Source organism: Lepisma saccharinum, chromosome 15 (assembly GCF_977018435.1).
Source record: "Lepisma saccharinum chromosome 15, izLepSacc3.1, whole genome shotgun sequence".
Classification (NCBI taxonomy): Eukaryota; Metazoa; Arthropoda; class Insecta; order Zygentoma; family Lepismatidae; genus Lepisma; species Lepisma saccharinum.
Genome location: NC_139243.1, coordinates 53,798,983 through 53,814,063, shown reverse-complemented (window position 1 = coordinate 53,814,063; position 15,081 = coordinate 53,798,983).

Genomic DNA, 15,081 nt, shown 5'->3' with positions numbered 1-15,081 from the left:
CAACGATTCGATCAGAGATTCAATATCGAAGTTGGACAGGGCTTCTTCTTTTTTTTATATTTCTTCAAAGCATCGAGGTTGCTTTTTTGTTTTTTGGTTATACCTTTCCCCTTCTTCTCCATAGCCAGGTTGTGACGTTTCTGTTCTTCCAATTCTGCCTTGTTTTTCTTCGAGTCGATGACGGTTTTCGCGATGGCGGCGCTACCGCCGGCCAAACTTCCAACGGCCCCCAATGCTGCCAGGATGGCCGGGATGCTGAATATGAAACCTCCGATCTTTTGCTGTTTCCGCAAACGCTGCAAGCGTTTCAATTGAGGTGTGCTGAGAAGTAATTTCATTCCGTGTCCTTTCGTCAAGCAAGAACGTTTCTTCTCACGTTGTTTCTTGGTGAGTAACCCATCGAGGGCACCTAGATTTTTCAGATTGGAGTATGGTATCTGGTACACGACACCTTTGGGCTTCATGTTGATGCTCTATATGTTATTTTCACGATATGTTATTTATATATATGTTTTGAGATTTTTTGTTTTGTGTAATTTTTTTTGGTATGTTATTTATATATAAATATTCTGAGATTTTTTTGTTCCGTGTAATTTTTTTCAAGGATATACTTCCCGCAGAGTCGTTACACAAATTCTATTACGTGCTTTGTTTTTTTACCAAGAAGTTCTTTTGTACCCTTGTACACGATTCGAGTTTTGTTCTCGATTAAAATAGCTAGCTTCTCGTTGGATAACATGTCAGCGTATCGATCTGGTAAAAATAGACTGTATTGTGCGTTGAGCAACAGACGCGCCTTGGGACCATACTGGGTAGAAACAATTGAACCGGAAGTTATCATGTAAGGTTTGTCCACTTCCAATTCCCGAATTTTTACATACTCTACTGACAAATTTAGCATTTGTTTTAATGCTTGGAGGTCACTCATTTTTTCAGTTGTCATATCGAAGAGAAATTTTCAGTGTGTGTGTTAGAGAAATTTAGTTTTTTTTCACGATGTGTGTTATTTATATATACCGAAGATTTTTTTCACGATGTGTGTTATTTATATATATATTTTTTTCACGGTTTGTATCGAAGATTTTTTTTGTGTGTGTGCGTTAGAGGAAGAAAGTTCGTGCTTCGGAAAACGCAATGATGTGCGTGATGATTTCTTCAGTTTCCTGTTTGGACTTACACCAATCATCAGTATATCGTCTTCTCCCCTGCCTCGCCTCGTGCAGTTCGTCTAACCTATCGTTTAATTTTTCCCCCGCAACCGAAAGAAGAGTGTCAAGATCACCGCTCCTCATTCCACTGATCTCCCGAAGATGGCCCTTGATAAGCATTTCACAAGGGACACGAAATTTCGGAGTTGTTCTTGCTACGTGTAAAAGTTTCCCTACATCCTCGCAAGCGTGTTTGAATATTTTACATAGCAGTTCGTGCGGCAAATCGGTTATGCAAGACATGTTGTTATTATTTCTTTTTTACTGTATGTTATTTATAGCTGGCAAGTTGCATGTTTGAATTGCTATGCTGTATGTATGCATCGGAAAGGTGGGGGTCTTGTATGTATGATTTCATGATGGTTGCGATAAACGCGGTTTAAAAATAATTACGTGAAATTTAGAAAATTTTGCACTTCCGCATTGCACAGTTTAATGGTTAAATCCTATTAATTTTGAAGATCCATTGTCTTCATTCACAAAAGGGTACGGCGTTTGAAGTGGAGATGGTACCGCGTCACTGCATTGTTTGTTCCCGGGCAGCGGTAGTTGCGATTTCTCCCGTTCGGCGGCCCTGGCGTACATCTTGGTTGCGTCATCTGCTTCCTGTTGTCCGGTGGCGTTGCCAGTTGGAGGTTGGGTGGCTGGGCTGTGCTGCTCGGCAATGTACCCTTCCTGTTCCCCGCATGGCTGGAGGGGGATCGAGTATGTACACCGCATCTTTTCTTCGGGGATCTTTCTGAGGACAGGGTGCCAAGTTGGGTGTGCCTGTCCATTGTCCAGGTTCAGTGCTGGTTTCTGTTGGATGATAGCATGGGCTTCTTTGACAGTGTTTTCTATGACAGAGCCGGTTGGGTGAAGTATGGATATGGAGGAGATGTTGTGGTTAGTGGAGTGGAAGTGTTGGGAGAGGCCTGATTTTGGTGTGTCATATTTGGCATCTTTTATGTGTTTGTTAATCCGTTCTTGGATGGTGCGGATGGTTCTGCCAATGTAGGTGTTGTGGCATTGGCATGTGGCCTTGTAGACACCAGGGGATGCAAGTTTGGGTAGGTAGTATCTCTTGAAGTTGGGTAGTGCTCTTCCGATTTGGGATATGGGTTTGTGTGCCAGTCGGATGTTGAAAGGTTTGAGGGCCTTGGCAAATTTGCCAGATCCAAACCCATATCCCAAATTGGAAGAGCACTACCCAACTTCAACAAGCACTGTGAGGGAAAACAGGTCCAAGATGTTCCAATATCAGTATCTGCAGGAATATTGTGAACAAGAACAGCCAAAAAACAAGGCAGAATATGTCAGTGGAGAAGGAATATTAGAGGATGAACCTTTACAATTAAAGGTTATTAATTGTAGAACTCATTAATAATTGATGCAAAACAACTGATTTTAAAGCCATTAAATTTACCTTGTGATTTGTATTATTTGCTTTCGCAGTTAGCGTCTTAAATCTAGTATGTTTGTGTAGTAGTTGTGCTGTCTAGTATGTTTGTGTAGTAGTTGTGCTGTCTAATTTGTTTGTGTTTGTCTTGTGTAGTAGTTGTGCTGTGTTTGTGTTTATATTTTGTTATAGTTGTGATGTGTTTGTGTGTCTTGTGTAGTAGTTGTGCTGTCTAATGTGTTTGTGTTCGTCTTGTGTAGTAATTGTGCTGTCTAATGTGTTTGTGTTTGTCTTGTGTAGTAGTTCCTCCATTCATATTGGGGGTTAGGCGTAGAGCTGACAACTCTGCACTGTAAAAACACATGTCAAGAAACAACAATATAAGGCCATGGATGTTCCCAAGGTAAAATATTCCGGAGGTAAAATAGTCCCCCGTTCGGATCTCCGGGTGGGGACTACTTTGGGAGGTCCCTGGACTAAGGATAAGATCTACATTAGGAATAAGGATATTAAATTAGGCACCTGGAATGTTCTGAGCCTTTACCGGCCTGGGGCATTTCAGTGTACAGTTAATGAGATAGTGAAGTATAAATTAGATGTAGTAGCTGTCCAGGAAGTTAGGTGGCCAGGAGAAGGGAATTGTAAAACTAAAAATTATACTTTTTTCTATGGTGGTACTGAAAATCATAATTTTGGAACAGGCTTTTTCATAAATAATAGAATTATCTCAGCTCTTAAAACAGTAGAATTTATTAATGATAGGATATCATATGCAGTTTTACAGGGTAGGTGGTGTAAAATTATTTTAATAAACATACATGCACCAACGGAAGATAAAGATGATAATACTAAAGATGATTTTTATACAGAGTTAGAACAGGTCTTTGATAAATTTTCTCAGTATGATATGAAAATTCTGTTAGGTGACTGTAATGCACAGATTGGCAAAGAAGAGACATTTAAACCCACGATTGGTAAAGAAAGTCTTCATGAATTAAGTAATGATAATGGTATAAGATTAATTACTTTTGCAACCTCAAAGAATTTAATTGTGAAAAGTACCACTTTTAAACATAAAGATATCCATAAATATACCTGGTCTTCTCCAGATGGTAAAACTCATAATCAGATAGATCATATTCTCATTGATAAGAGAAGGCATACTAGTATAATTGACGTTCGTACACATAGAGGTGCTGACTGTGCCAGTGACCATTATTTAGTAATTGCTAAATTAAGAGAAAGACTCTCAGTGATAAATCATAAGCAACAAAATCTAAAAGTTCTAAAATTTGATACAGGAAAGTTTACTGATGAAAGAATTAAGAAAGATTACCAAATTAAACTGTCAAATAGATTTGATGTTTTGCAGGATTTAAATGATAATGAAAATATAAATGAAACAGACGTAAATAAGAATTGGGAGCACATACGTAATGCAATAGAATCAGCAGCTAAAGAAAGTATAGGATACCATAAACCGAGAAAAAGTAAGCCATGGTTTGATAATGAATGTCATAATCTAATAGAAATAAGAAATCAGGCTAGACTTAGGTGGTTAAATAACTCTGATGATACAAATCTAAACAATTATAATAGAATAAAGCGAGAAGTTAACCGCACGTTTAGAAGTAAAAAAAGAGATTACTTGAAAAGCAAAATTAACGAAATTGAAACAAACAGCAAAAATAAAAATATTAGAGATTTATATAAAGGTGTAAATGAGTTTCGAAAGGGGTGGCAACCTAAAGTAAACTTGATAAAAGATAAAGACGGTGATTTTCTAGCTGACCCAAGCGATATTCTAAATAGATGGAAGAACTACTTTAATGACCTTTTAAATGTCCATGCAGGAGATAAATCAGAAGTGAATGAAGTACACACAGCAGAACCTTTAGTTCCAGAACCTAACTTGACTGAAGTTAAAGATGCTATTAAAAGGCTAAAGAATAACAAAGCACCTGGCATTGATTTAATACCAGCTGAGTTAATTAAATATGGTGGAAATTCATTAATATGTCAAATTCATAAATTAATTTGTTTAATATGGAATAAAGAAGAAATCCCTCAACAGTGGAAAGAATCCATAATTGTTCCTGTGTTTAAAAAAGGTGATAAAATGAACTGCAATAATTACCGTGGAATTTCTCTACTCTCAACAACATATAAAATATTATCTAACATTCTTTTAACAAGACTAACCCCATATGCTAATGAAATTATAGGTGATTATCAATGTGGATTTAAACGTAACAGATCAACCACAGATCAAATTTTTCACATCAGACAGACACTTGAAAAAAAGTGGGAATATAATCAAAATGTCCATCAGCTCTTCATTGATTTCAAAAAAGCATATGATTCAGTCAAAAGAGATAAATTATATAATATATTAGTAGAGTTTGGAATACCTAAGAAGCTTGTTAGTATGATAAAAGTATGCACCAGTGAAACAGAAAGTAAAATTCGTGTGGGTAATAATATGTCTGACAAATTTACAATTCATGATGGGTTAAAACAAGGAGATGCATTATCTCCATTGCTCTTTAATTTTGCCTTAGAATATGCTGTTAGGAAGGTAAAAGAAACTAAAGAAGGACTAAAATTAAATGGTGTGACTCAGTTGTTAGCATATGCAGATGATGTAGACTTACTGGGGGATGATGTGAATACAATTAAGAATAATGCTAAAATATTTTTCAAAACTGCTAAAGAGATAGGTTTGGAAGTTAACAAAGAGAAAACTAAATATATGCTTACAGGCCGAAACCAAGTGTTAGGTAATAATCAAAATCTAATTATTGATAACAACTCGTTTGAAACAGTTTCCAAATTCAAATACTTAGGAGTAATATTAACAAATGAAAATTATATTAAAGAGGAAATAAAAAGTAGGCTTCATTCAGGAAATGCATGTTACTTCTCTCTTCATAAACTTTTGTCTTCTCGTTTAATATCTAAGAAACTAAAAGTTAAAATATACAAAACAGTAATTTTACCTGTAGTATTATATGGATGTGACACTTGGTCCCTTACATTGAAAGAGGAACATAAATTGAGAGTATTTGAAAATAAGATCCTTAGGAAAATCTTTGGACCTAAAAGGGATGAGGAGACAGGTGAGTGGAGAAGGTTACATAATTTAGAACTACATAATTTGTATTCATGTCCAGATATTATTAGAATAATTAAATCAAGAAGACTTAGGTGGGCAGGCCATGTGGCACGAATGGGAGAGGAGAGAGGAGTTTACAGTATTCTTGTTGGGAAACCTGATGGTAAGAGACCTGTAGGAAGGCCAAGACGAAGATGGAGGGACAACGTTGAGATGGACCTAAGGGAAATCGGCAGGGATGGAAAAGAGTATATAGAACTTGCTCAAGATAGGGGAACGTGGAAGGCCTGTGTTGCTGCAGCCATGAACCTTCGGGTTTAAGAAGGCTAGAGAGTTAGTTAGTTAGTTATGTTATTTATTTATACACCCCATCCAAATTTTTGTTTCGTGTTCATGGCGATGGTGGTGCCCAGTGCTGCAACTCTTTCTCCCAGCGAAGCGTCTCTGCTAACGAATCTTTCGAAAGCTGCGTGCTCTAACTTTCTGTCTGCTTCATGACGTGCATCCAGATCGGTGCGAGTGGTGTTGTAGGCGATGTCGTGATCTTTGCATGCGGCGTCCAACGGATTCACACCCTTGTCTCCTCTCTCCAATCTTTTCTCGAGTTTGGTACCCGGTCCGCAGAACTGGTAGCCGGGTAAATGCATCTCGAAAGGTAACTTGTTGATGATGTCGTTCACGAGTCCCTTTCCTTCGGCCACGTTCCAGAATCTCGGAGGCAACGTGTTGATGATTTTGATGAGGTAACCTATACCCTTGTCGTTGTTCACGATGAAGTTGGAAAGTTTCGTGCTGATCATGTCCACAATTCCTACCTTCTCGTTGTAGAAATTACGATTGCCTGCATTCTCCTCTCCTGCAATAACCAACAACCTGTCTATGAGCTTGCGCACGTCGTCCACCCACACAAACTCTTTGGGTAGGGTGTTGTAGAGTTTGACGCCGCTGCCTGTTTTCACCTGGTTCCAAATCGGTTTGATGAGATTTCTGTACTTCTCGCCACTGCTGGATTTCACCCTATTCTGCGAGGCGTCGTTGTTCTGGTACAAGGCATCCGTCATGATCAAAATTTCCTTGTAACTCTGGTAATCTTCGTCGGTGTAATCTTTCGGCTGCTTTTTGGCAACGAGTTCCCACAGTCCCACCGTACCCGGATACCTGTTCCAACTATCCTTCTCGCCTAAATTAACTTTAATGTCGTTGCCTTCGAAGGTCACCTTCGATTTTCCAATCTTCCAAACCACACCGCCGCCTTCGTTGCTCTCCATGCTCGGATACAATCCGAACACTTCATCCTTGTCGAATTTCCCCGTGCTCAGGTAGTCTCGTGCCAAAGGTCCCAACTCGATTTTATCCAAAGACGACGGCGTGCTACCTATGGCTCGACGTCGTGCCGGTACGTCTCTTAGTTCGAACGGCGTCGAAGAAATGCTCGAAATGGGCGTGGGTACGGTGTAACTTTTAGCTGCAAGTGGTACGAGTTCGTTGATCAAATTTTTATTTTGTTCCGTGACGCCTTTAATTTCTTTACCTAGATCGCTGATGGCGTCGATCACAGGTTGATCTTGACGTTTCTTCTCTTCGTAGAATCCGCGATTCTCGGATTTCCAACCTTTAAAGCGTTTCGCGAGGTAATCGCGAAGCTTGAGATTTTCGTCTTCGATTTTTCGTTTCGTCATAGTGTTATTTATACACGTCGTTTCTCACAACGTTGCAACGTTTAGAAAGTCGTTGATTTTGTTTCTGTATTTTCCGTCGTTGGGTTTTCTCGTCATGTCGATTGTCGCGAATCCGAAATCGTCACTGTTCCAACAGTGGGAGCAGCAGCGTTCCGAAAATTGATTGTAGTTCATGTCTCCGCCTACGTAGTCATCGTACGCGTGCTTGAGGTTGGTGTGATCTTGACGAAACAAACATATGAAATTAGCGTTGTCGCGTACTAACTGTTTTGGAATTTTGGAAAACGTTTGAGCTAGGAAGAAGCAATCTATTCCTTTGTGACGACCTTGCGTGAAAAAATTGCGAATTTCATTTTGATTTTCCAGGATAACATCGTCGAACACAACAACTGAATTTTCACGACAATCGTCGAGGGGTTTTATTTCCGAAGCGAACGTTGCAATGTCCAGACCATCGTACAGTTTCATCAGTTGCTGGTATTTCGCTTGCTCCAAACTTTTCGAAAATACGTAGAGGTGCCTGTTCTTCCAATCTAACCAATTCGGTGCGAGGAGAAAATTGTCCACGAGCAGTGTTGTTTTCCCACACCCCGAAGGACCTACGATCAGACAGCGGATGCTGTCGGGAAGCAACTCACCGTTCTTTTTTTTCTTTCGATTTTCCGAATCAGGTAGACGTTTCACCACATTCCACGCACTCATAGAATCACTTCGTTTGAATCGATCCAACTCGTGTCCGGAAGTCCCAGCCATTTCACCAAAAGTTTGTCGCCTCTCTTACGCAAAACTTTTTCGATAAGGTACGTGTCGGGGTATTTTGTTTTAGAGAGTTCCTCCTCGTAGAAGCGCCCCAATAAAATTTCACCACCACTGTCCATTATTATATACGTGTGTCGGTTTCCGGGTAAAACTCGAACCACCGTAAAAAGTTCTGTGCTCCAATTTTTTGTGAACCCCTTCTCGAAGGTGCGTTTGAATTTGCTGATCCTCACCTGGTCTCCAATTTTGAATTTTGATTTCTTGGTAGTTGTGGGAGTGTACTTTGGACAGTAAACTGTAGAAATTAAACGCTGCTCGTCAGATTTCGTAACGTCAGCTGGCTTCATGCCTATCGTTCTGTGTACCGTATCATTATAGGTGTCGACGAGTTCCGGCAGTATGTCGACCCATTTGTAATTTCCTCGAAGCGTGAATCGTTTCCACATGTGTGTTTTCAAGGTTCGATTAAATCTTTCCACGATGCTGGCTTTGATGTGACTGAAGGTTGAATAATGTCGAATGCCATGTTTTTGAATAAACTTTTGGAATACGGCATTGTAAAATTCTTTACCGTTGTCTGTTTGCAAAAACCGTGGTCGTCTGCCGCTTTTGCGAAAAATTGTCTTGAATGCTTCCATGACGCACGTCCCCGTTTTGGCTTTCAAAGGTAGAGCCCATGAGAATTTCGAAAACGTGTCTATGACGGTGAGGAGGTATTTGTTGCCCTTGTTCAATTTATGCACATTTTTTAGATTGCCGCTACTCATCTCCACGAGGTCACTTTGCCAGAGGTCATCGATTCCCTTGGTCACCACAGCTAAACGTTCGTAGTTGCGGCGTGCGGGTTTATGCAATTCTTGGACGATGGCTTGCCTAGACATTTTTTTAGAGATTACGTTTGAAGAGAAGCACCAGCGTGATGGGATTCAAAGAGGGTGGTACTTCACTCGTGTTTTGAATGATCAGCTTATCGCCGGCACTCACGTCAAAAACGGTGAGATCTTCGTCTTCGTGTATTTCATATATGTTGCGCGTTTCGTTCCAACGTGCCAGAGGAATGTTTCCTGCTTTCTGGACACCACGATTCGATATCAAGGTCATGGTGGGAACGCTAGCTTTTCTGCCGTGAGACCAGTACGAAAATTCGTTTATCTGAATCGTGCCATCGAGGAGAAACTTGTAGTACGGATGATAAGGATGCAACATGTACAGTTTGTTACCTTCAACGAACGTGGAGATTCTCTGTTGATTGGGTACGCTGTTGATTTCGATGGCTTGCAGAGAATGCAGTTTAGCAAATTTAGTATCGACGCTAACGAGGTTGCTGTGAAGCTGCCCCAGTGTATTTTGTACGGGCAACAAATATTCGACTATAGTATCCGTTACGGAAGAAAATGACGGCTTGATTTTCACTTCCACGTTCAACTGCTTGAAGTTTTCGTTGAGTTCTTGTAATTTGGCACCGAAAGAGGCCAGCGTCGATTCCTGCGTGGATTCCAGCACTCCAACTTGATCTCTGATGTTAACGACGATACTCTGAAGGTTCTCGACTTGATTCAATTTCGAACTTTTCTCGGTAAGATCGTTCACGATGCTTCGCATCTCGGTAAACTGCGTGTGAAGGTCGGCGACGCTCTGCGAAGTGGGCAGCGTCGACACCAGCGAAGTAAGTTCGTCTCGAATCTGTTCCACGTTCGCCGTTTCCGTTTCCAGTCGTTTCAGCATACGTGATATGTTTCTTTTCAAAGCGTGCAATTCTTTTGAGGTGGGGAGATTGGCCACCCTACTCTCGAGATCGCTCAATGAACTTTTGATGTCGCTCGAATCGGATAGTGCCGTCACCGCCGTTTTCAATTTTTCCAAATCTTCGCTCGAAGGTACGCTCGTCCGTAACGATTCCAAGTCACCCTGTATGTTGTCCAGTACGTGATGAAAATGAGCAAGATTCGTTTCGACGTTCAAATTTTCTAAATATTTGATCTTCTGCTGAACCGCGCTCAACGTGTCTTGTATGCTCGTCAACGCACTTGCTTCAGCGTGAATATTTTTAATTTCTTCGTTGATCAACTCCAGAGACGCCTGAAGCGTAGCGATGGTGGTTTGAATGTGTTCGAAATCTTGATAAGCCTCCAATTGAATTTTTATGTTCGCGACGCTTTTGCCGATGACCTGCAGTTCGTCTGACGATGGTAGGTTCGTCATGGTATCTTCCAAAGTCTGTAACTTGGATTTAATTTCTTCCAACGTGCCGGCGAATTCTTCTTGTAATTTGGAAACGACGACGTGCAAGCGTTCTACATCAATATCCTTCACGACGGTTTGAAGTTCAGAGAAATTCTTTTCGATTGCCGAAGTTCGTTCTTCGATTTCGAGTTTCAATTTTTCCAAATCTTCATTTTTTGATTGAAATTGCTGCAATTTGGCCAAATCATTTTGAAGCTTATCCACGCTCAACTGTATATTTTGAACGTTGTCGTAAGAAGGTACGTCGACATAATTTTTTATGAGCGTTTTTAGTTCGGAATCGATTTTCAGAATAGGGTCGAGACATTGCGTTTGGAGCGTAGCGATCTCCGACTCTAAACTTTTGTTTAAGGTCTCCTGCAAAGCAATTAAATCGCTCCTCAACTTTTTAATTCGGACGTCCAACATGAGAATCTCTTCTGCGTGGTCTACACGCTTAGTGTTGCCGAAAATATCGTTAGGCATTTTGGTTAACGGTTATTTATAATAGGATAGACGATTCGTAATTCTACGAAGAGAGGAATGAGTTTGTCGTAATCTCCTAGGAGTTCCACGTATAAACAATCTCCTGCAGAAACATCGTACGTAATGTTAGAAAGCATCTTGTCGTGCTTGATTCGAAAAATGTTCTTGCCGGCAGATATTTTGATTTCGCCTACGTTTTCAGGATTCACGGTGATTTGAAGTTTTCCATCGATCGGAATTTTGTAAAAATGTAAATTGTTGTTGAAGACGTAAAACATGTTGCCCACATCGTCATCCAATTTCGTCCAAATGCTGTTAAGGTGAACAATCAGTAGACCGTTGAGTTTAGTTAACATGGAAGGTAGAAATTCATGATCTGTCGTCGCGCGGTGTACAGTCTCCATGTTGGTTTGTTTTCGGAAACCAAAAAGATTCATATTATGCTGGTTATTTAAAATACGGTCAAAGTTTTTTTTGTAATAACAGTCAGTGTTGTTTTTTTTTTGTAATGACTAACAAAATATTTTTTTTTGTTTTCTTTTTTTGTTTTGTTTTATGAATCTTCTGTTGAAGATGGGCATATGTTGCAGGTTTTGCTTTCTGCTAAGCGATAGTGCCCCCACGGCAGTGTGTGGATTCCACATTGAAGAACGCACCTCTTGTCGTCGCGTGCGTCCAGGGCAACCTTTCTCACCTGGTTGGTGGTCAACACATGGTCGACGCTCTGGATGCGCTGTTCTGCTCTTAGAACCGACGACCTGGTTTTGAGGCAATCCACGAAGTCCTCGAATGTGAGATGCTCCCGAACCACCTGTCTGCCAACACCCTTGGCCTTCTTGGTAACGCCGCCCTCAGCTTTGATGGTATAGGCCTTGGCGCGAAGACCTGCAAACTCGAGAATCACATCTCCGTCCTTCTCGTCTTTGAGTTTGCCAGGCTTCTTCTTGTTGGAAGTCGGGATTTTGTATCGGTTTGGCTGGGGATAGCCTGACGTGTCAAAAAGGTTCACAAAAGCTGGTACCGTGGCTATATCCCTGTACGCATCGGGTGAGTGGACGTGGTACATCAAACTATCTGTGTCCGTGTAGAGTAGGTTGATATTGTCCTTATAGTGCCGGCGTAGTATCCCATAATATATTTGAAACATGTGCAGTTTGCTCAGGTCTAATACTGAGGCACCAACATAAATTGGCTTGTTGAGCATCACCTTGTTCTTCCTCATATGCACTAGAGCAAGCTGCTCATTATAAATAGTCCTCGATTTAAATAACGGGTTTGCTACGAGCCTGCGACATTGTACTTTGTTTGATATTAGCCTCACATCTACATGATTTCGCACATTCTCCATAGTTTTCCCAAACACCGCATTGTTCATTAACTTGAAGAAATCGCGATCGAAATCAGAAGTGGCAACTGTACGATGTTTGGTGTTGAGCTCGATGTATGACCTCAACCATTGAGAATGCTCGAACATCAAAACTTGATGTACTGTGCGGACGGTAACCCCTTGCTTCATCAACCACCGGAGGTTTTGGTAGTGCAGGACATAACGCTCTTTGGGCTCGAAGTCCATGACGAGCTTCTTCTGGTTGGAATCGGGTGGACACTTGAACTCGGGTGCAGGGGGGAGATCGCAGAACAAATCCTGCAGCTTCTCGGAGAACTCGAGGTCCACCTCGGCAAAAAATCCGCATTCCTCATCGTTGAAACCTTCAACGTCGAAGTTGGAAGGGTCAGCCCACTCGAACCCTCTAAAAGGGAGTGGCTGCATCATGGAGTGTCCGTAGAGGTTATTAACGTCCGTGTACATGATGTAGCTGGACGGTTGTAAGGGGTCGTAACCGGTGGCCATGTGATGGTTGTTGGCATGCGAGTGTCGCTGCGACACCTGGACCATTCCACCCCGCACGGCACGTTCCACAAACAGCATCATGTCTACGTCCGAAAGAAGCTCCAGCTCAATTTTCGTCACCAGAAACATGGCTGACCATGCCAGTCCGGGGAGACTATAGAAGTAGGCGGGATCCAGGTGGTAGATGGTCTTCGCAGTTGCACGAAACACCTGGATCACGTCGGCGAGGAGCGTCACATCAAGTCTGAGGTAGGCGTCGTGGTAGTCTCCGAGATTTTGGCAATCCAGCTCGCGCCACATGGACTGAGCATGGTTATAGTCATCCTCAGAGATGCCCGAGCCTCGCAGTTTGCTATAGAAGTTTGCTCGAGGAGGAAGCGACGTCTCCGCAAACTTGGTAGAGTCGGTGACGTATTCGTAGGGGTAGACCCCTTACGCCTGAAGAGACTGGCGTCCAAGTTCGGAAAATTCGCAGAGGTGATGAGCATTTTCTCGTCGCTAAGCTTCCCCGCGAGAGCATCGAGGCTGGCCGGGAGGAACCTCAGGGAGTCGAGGAAGCGAAGTTCGACGGTAGAGTCGGATTCTGGGATTCGAACCCATTTGCTCACACTGATGTAACGCTCCTCGTTCTGCGCCAGGACGTTGATTCGCTCGTTGTCGTACCCAAGATGCTTGATCAGGTGGTGAAAGTCGTACCCCGAGCCATTGTGAAAAAACACAGGGATGAAGCGCGGGTCCCGGGCCAAGCGGTTGCAATCGTTGCACCAAGGACCAACATACCTACCGTTAAAGTGATCGTGGTGTCGGACTTTACAGTTGTTGGCGGTGTACTCCTCGACGCAGACAGGGCAAGCGATGGCCTCGTCGTGTCTACGTTGATCGTCGGGGGACAGTGGGAGCATAGACTTGGGGGTCAACAGCACCTTCCCTATTTCGATAGCCTCGACAACCATCCTCTCGAGGAAGTGTTTGGCTGCGTCGAGACCACGGTACACGTAGGGCTCGGGGGCGATGTGTTGGTCTCGTCGTACCACAACGTATGCGAAACTGGATGCCTCGTGGAGTTGGTAAGGGGTAGTGGAAGAAACTTCAGGATCGGGATCGCAAGTGGACAGGGGTTTGAGGAAGGCCTCGAAATCCGCGATGATGATAGCAGGGTGCTCCACCATGGCACCGTGCATGTGGAAACGCTCCATGGTGCCAGGTTTGGGCAAGTCTGCCAACCCAGGTTCGTTGGCTTTGCAGTAGAGCTTGTGGTTAGCGAGCTTCTCGGCAGCGATGTTGCGGCCTCTGATGCGCTGGTAATCCTGCCATTTTTGATTACGAAATTTAGACAAGCACCTGGGACAAACTTCTATGTGGGTTTTGTCTTTGCTCAGCTGGCTCGAAACAAGTCTAGAGAGAGAACAGATGAGGGTGTAGTGGTGATGGGTCTCGTTCTTGATGAGTAGGAGATGAATTTCTTGCACACCATCATCGTCTACGTCGCTCACCCGGATAGGGTACACCACTTTTTTGTCGATGAGGCCATAAACATTGATGGCCAACCGAGGGTTGTGTGTACGGACCTCGAACTTGCGAATGTCCGAGACCTCCACCGGGTAGTCAATCCCAGCAATGGCATCTTCCAGTTCTGGCTCGTAGGGTAGGTAGTGGTTAACTCGGTGTGGATGGTTTTTCCAGTGAACAGGGTGTAACGCCGCAAGCACAGACCAAACGAAGCACTTGGCGTCACTGTTCTGAATGTTCAGGACAGCCTTCTTTGCCTCAATTGCTTCTGGTAAGGGGGCGTAGCTGGAGGCGGAGAGAGGCACAAACTTGGAAAGTTTGACGCGCAGTTCGTGAGGCTCCCCACACAGCGAACCTCCCGATCCCTTAGCTTCATGTTCTTCTTGCTTTGCCAGCAGCTCCTCGACAAACTTGTTGTAGATGACCTCGAGGTTGTCGACATCCGCCAGATGCAGCATCTTCGCCTTGGTGTTGTGGCAGAAGCTGTAAATTTCATCAGACGGTTTTTTGTACCAGCAACGAAGCGATGCGTAGAATTTAGTGGAGGAGTGCGTAGCCAGTGCATTACTAAAAATAGAAACTATTTCTGCTCGCTTCTCCTCTAAAAAGCTACGAACATCGCAAGAGCCATCCGACAATTGAACGTAATCTCCTAATATTCCACCGAAAGCAGACCGGTCTGCTTTTATCGCAGGCTTGACGCGTTTAGCAGGTGGTGCATTGATGGAGGCTGCTTCTGCCTTCCTCTTGGTGGAGGTCGAAGGCTGGGCCCCAGATGTATTTTTGCTTAGACAAGTAAGCTTATGCTTCTTGACATACGCAATTGTAATGTATTTATTGCATCCGGAACACAGTTCGGTGGCAGCCAAATG